At 43.9% G+C, this 5,741-nt stretch overlaps 1 pseudogene; it reads left to right on the plus strand.

Moving 5' to 3' along the window:
• Positions 1-1,685: 1,685 nt before the first annotated feature.
• LOC142429295 (elongation factor 1-alpha 1 pseudogene) lies at positions 1,686-3,037 on the plus strand (annotated as a pseudogene).
• The last annotated feature ends 2,704 nt before the right edge of the window (positions 3,038-5,741 follow it).

Raw genomic sequence — 5,741 nt, forward strand, 5'->3', positions numbered from 1 at the left:
GAGAAACAGCAAAACCCACATGGAAGGAACACCCCAGCCTGTTCTGATTAGATTGCTGAAGACAAAGCAGGTGCATAACCAAATGTAGCAAAGAAAGCTGATGGTGCCCGGCTATTAAAAGATATAGAATCTGGAGTCCTATAGACTGGAAGATAAACAAGTGGCCATCTAACTGAGAAACAACAAAACCCACATGGAAGAAGCACACCAGCCTGTGAGATCACAAGGTGTTGAAGGGATTAGGTATTAGGTATAGAAAAAATCATAGCATTGTGAATGAGGGGGAGTGTAGAGTGGGGGCCCAGGGTCCATTGGTGGGAAATTGGACATCCCCTTACAAAAGGGTCGCAGGGAGGAGATGAGCCTGTCCGGGTGCAGTGTAGCAATGATGAAATGTACAATTTTCCTCTAGTTCTTGAAGGCTTTCTTCCCCCACTATCATGAACCCAAGTCTACCTTATGAATATGGCTCGACCAGAGGATGTATCCTGGTACAGATAGGAACTGGAAACACAGGGAACCCAGGACAGATGAGCCCCTCAGGACCAGTGGTGAGAGTGGCGATGCTGGGATGGTGGAGGGAAAGTAAGGGAGAAAAAGGGAACAGATTATAAGGATCTACATATAACCTCCTCCCTGGGGGGTGGACAGTGGAGAAGTAGGTAAAGGGAGATGTTGGACGGTGTAAGATATGACAAAATAATCATAATTTATAAATTATCAAGGGTTCATGGGGGAGAGGGGAATGGGGAGGTAGGGAGAAAATGAGGAGCTGATACCAAGGCCTCAAGTAGAAAGCAAATGTTTTGAGAATGTTGATACCAACATATGTATACATGTACTTGACACAATGAATGGATATATGGATTGTGATGAAGAGTTGTATGAGCCCCCAATAAAAATGATTTTTTTTAATCACAGTGCTTTCAATGTTACCGCTGCCATGTGGCATTGACTTTATTTGATTTAGGCTAAAGTAGTGCACCAATCAGGACACACCATCCCCAGTCCTTACTGGTTTGAAGTAACAAAGGGTTGTTTCTCAATCACCTGACAGGTACATAGAGGGCCAGCTTAATGCCCTGACACTGTGTTATGTTGTGTTGTGTGGCCTGCCACTGTGTTCCTGGCTAATGGAAAAGTCACCATGGCAGAGGGAAATGAAAAGATTATGGGAGAGCGTGCACTGGCCCTTCACACCCTCACAAGGGTGTCTCATCAGCAGTGTTATACATCCTTCATCAACCCAGGCAAATGACACACCCAAGCCTGATTGTAAGGTGAAGGGAAGTGAATCAGAGAGTTACTCATTCACCGCCATCCAGTTGGTTCTAACTGATAGCAATCCCACAGGAAACGGCTGAACTGCCCCTGTGGTTCCAAGACTATGAATCTCAGACAAGGAAGTGTCATCTTCCCGAACAGCTGACTCTAAGGCTAGCAGCCAATGTGTGTCCCATGATGCCACCACCACTCCTTGGATCAGAGAGTGGTCAATATTGTACAGTCCACCAGAGATGTAAGCAGAGGCTTGGGATCCCAAATCCCGAGCCTGATACTTAGAGTTTGATTTCCAGAGATGCGAACATGGATTGTAAAAAGTGTGTGACTTTTTTTTTTTCCTCAACGGTTTGCCACCAGAATGCAGGGGTTGGCGAAAACCATTGCCAAAAACCTCAGCCAAAATGGGAAAGGAAAAGACCCAGGTCCTCATTGTTATCATTGGACACGTGAATTCTAGCAAGTCCACTGCAACTGCTCCCCTGATCTACAAATGTGGTGGGATGGACAAAAGAACCATTGAAAATTTCGAGAAGGAAGCTGCTGAGATAGGGGAGGGCTCCTTCAAGTCTGCCTGGGTCTTGGATAAGCTGAAAGCCGAATGGGAGCGTGGCATCGCCATTCATATCTCCCTGTTGGAATTTGAGACCAGCAAGCACTACGTGACCATCATCGGTGGCCCCGGACACAGAGACTTCACTAAAGACATGATTACATGAACATCGCAGGCTGACTGTGTTGCTCTCCTTGTTGCTGCTGGTGTGGGTGAATTTGAAGCTAGTATCTCCCAGAGTGGGCAGACCCTTGAGCATGCCCTTCTGGCTTACACACTGTGAAACAAGCTCATTGTTGGTGCTAACAATGTGGATTCTACTGAGCCACCTACAGCCAGAAGAGATATGAGGAAATCGTGAGGGGAGTCAGCACCTACGTTAAGAAAACTGGCTACCACCCTGACACAGTCTCATCTGTGGCAATTTCTGGTTGGCATGGTGACAACTTGCTGGAACCGAGTGCTTATAGGCCTTGGTTCAAGGCGTGGAAGGTTTCCTGTAAGGATGGCAATGCCAGGGGAGCTACAATACTTGAAGCACTGGATTGCATCCTGCCACCAACTTGCCCAATGGACAAGTCCCTGTGCCTGTCTCTCCAGGACGCCTACAAGATTGGTGGTCTCGGCATGGTCCCTGTGGGCAGAGTGGAAACGGGGGTCACCTTTGCTCCAGTCACCGTTACCACTGCAGTGAAGTCGGTTGACATGCACTGGGAGGCTTTGCGGGAAGCTCTGCCTAGGGACAATGTAGGCTTCCATGTCAAGAGCATCTCTGTCACTATGACTGGTTGCTGTGGCAATATGGCTGGTGACAGCAAAGGTGACCCACCAATGGGAGCAGCTGGCTTCCCTGCTCAGGTGATTCTGCTGAACCACCCAGGCCAATCCAGTGCTGGATGTGCACCTGTGTTGGATCGTCACCCTGCCCACGTTGCCTACAAGTTTGCTGAGCTCAAAGAGACGATGCATCGTGTTCTGGCAAGAAGCTGGAAGATGGCCCTAAATTCTTAAAGTCCGGTGATGCTGCCGTTGTTGACCTGGTTCCTGGCAAGCCCATGTGTGTGGATTGCTTCTCTGACTCTCCTCCTCTGGGTCACTTTGCTGTTTGAGACAGGAGACAGACAGTTGCTGTGGTGTCATCCCGGCAGTGGACAGCAAGGCAAGGTCACCAAGTCTGCCCCAAAGGTTCAGAGAGTTAAATGAGTATTGCCTTTCTACCTGCCACCCCAGTCTGAATCAGTGGGGGAAGAATGGCCTCAGAGCTGTTTGTCTCAATTGGATATTTAAGTGGAATAGAAAAGGACTGCTTGTGGATAGAGATGCATCAGAAAACTTTCAGAAAGAAAGGAATGTTTGTAGACCATATGCTTCCTTTTTGTGTGGCAGTTTTAAGTTATTAGTTTTTTAAAATCAGTACTTTTTAAATGGACAACAACTTGACCAAAAATTTGTCACAGAATTTTGAGAAAGAGATAATCCAAGATTATAAATATTTATCTAACACTTGTGGTGTCCAGAGGATGAGTTTGGTGATAGATATGTAGTTCTTTTTATATGTCATTAATAAAGTTTTAATATGAAAACTAGTAGTATTGCTTCAAGTTTTTTTTAATAAAGTGTGTGTGTGTGTGTGTGTTTGTGTGATTGTTTTTCAAAACAACTAGTGAAATGTGTGAATCTTTAATCCAGCTGTCCACATAAGGAAACCAAATTGACCGTGTGGTCACATGTGGTACACTGCTCGCCAACTGAACTAATCAACTTGAGACTCCATCACCAGCCAGTCCCTTCCCATCTTTGAAACGGAGCCCCCTCCTCACAGGGACATACAGGACTTGTCTGCGCTTATTTGGGCCAGATTGCTTCACACAATTTAAGCAGTGTGCTCTGGGGAGCTGCTACTAATGGGTGTTCAGGTTTTGAGGCTGCGATCACACACCAGAGCAGCCAAACAAGCGTAATGAGGAGTAAATAGGACAAGAGCAAAGCGCTCTCAGGAGAAAGATGCTCACACAAATGGAAAATGGCCACCACCTTACTCACTCTCATTGCAATCTTTAGATTGCAATCTCAAGGTCCTGCCAGGACAGCGCAGAGTGGAGTGAACTTGGGGGATGCAATTTACATGAACCGCCTTTTACTTATCTGTCGATGACAAATTGGGTTCTTGACACATTTTCTCCTGTGCAAGGCACTGTACGCTAATTGACTGGATAGTGATAAAGCTCTCTAGGAAAGGAAGTGTGTTTACGACTGGAACTCCGTTCAAACTCATTTTTATAATGATATTTTATGATGATGCAGCTGGAGAGGAAAGGTCTGGGGCAGTGTAGAAGTACGTAGTGCTACAGAGGCGATGTGCTTCTATCTTACCCCTCTTACTTATTCAGTCTATAGACAGCATTACAGTAAAATATGGATTTGAATGGATGAGAAGCAAAAGGGAAATGAGAGTGGTGAGGTGAAAGGGAACCAGTGTGAGCCTTCCCCGTCCAATGTGGGCCTTGAAGTCTCACACATTTCCTAAGTCCCATTTTGGGCTATAGGAATTTGAACATGAATAAAACAAGTATCAAACCCACTGCCATCGGGTTGATTCCAATTCATAGGATGAGGTTTCCAAGACTGTGGATCTTCACAGAGCAGATGGTCTCTTCTTCCTTCATTAGAGCAGCTGATGGACTTGAACTTGATTTGTTTTTATCATCAATGTATTAATGCATGCCAATTGTAAAAAGTCCTAAATTCATAAAAATATAAAGCAAGAAAAAAACCCAAAAAGGTAAATGTTCCTCTTAATTGGATTCTACTCCATTAATGAATTGGGTATATAACTATACATTACTTATGTTTTTATTATTTTTTGTAAATTGCACTTAGGCATTTTTATTTGCATAGTAGAAAATTAAATCCAGTATGCACAAATTCACTCTACCATGCTTGCAGTAAGTAGATTTTTTTAAGCTTTTGAAAATGTTATTGAGCAGTAGTTAACATATATAATTCAATAGTTTAATCATATCAATAAGAGTTGGGCAATCATTGCTACAATCAACTTTCGGACCATTTCTCCTTCTTGTACCCATTGCTATGGACTCCCCACTTTCCCCACCCTTCTGCACCCCAAGGCAATCATTAATCCAGCTACTAGCTTCATAATTCCACCCATTCTGGTATCCCTATTCAGACCATAGGACCCACATCACCCCATGCACGAAAATAACCTCAAGGTGGATTAGAGGCCTCAAGATAAACCCCAGAGCTAGAAGAATCATCAAAGAGAAAATTGGGTCAAACTTAAGGGTAAACACAGACTACCAAATATAATAAAGGAAGCAGACACAGTGGAAGACAAAATATACAGCTGATACCTATTAAAATAAGACACTTAGGCACATCAAAAGACTTCATCACAAGAGTAAAATGAAAGCCCACAGATTGGGGAAATTTTTTTGACAATGACAAAACAGACAATGTAATTAGTAAAACACATAGAATTCTGTTATATTTCAGCAAGAAAAAAACCCCAAATAATCCAATTAAAAGATTGTCAAAGGACATGAACAGAAAACTTGCCAGATAAGATATTTACATGGCTAAGAAACACACAAGGAAATGCTCATGATAACTAGACATCCAGGAGATGCAAATCAAAACAGTGCTGAGATACATCTTATACCCACAGTGATCACCCAAGGCAAGCAACCAAAGGACAACACATGGTGGAAAGAGTGTGGAGATATTAGAGCTCGAATACACTGCTGGTGCACTTGTAAACAAGTACAGCCATTGTGGAAAACAACATGGTGCATCTCAAAACACCTGGGAATAGAATCCCATCCGACTCAACAATAACTCGGCTGGGCATATATCCCAAGGAAGGAAGAGATAGAACATGAACAGACAT

Source organism: Tenrec ecaudatus, chromosome 16 (genome assembly GCF_050624435.1).
Source record: "Tenrec ecaudatus isolate mTenEca1 chromosome 16, mTenEca1.hap1, whole genome shotgun sequence".
In the NCBI taxonomy this organism is placed as follows: Eukaryota; Metazoa; Chordata; class Mammalia; order Afrosoricida; family Tenrecidae; genus Tenrec; species Tenrec ecaudatus.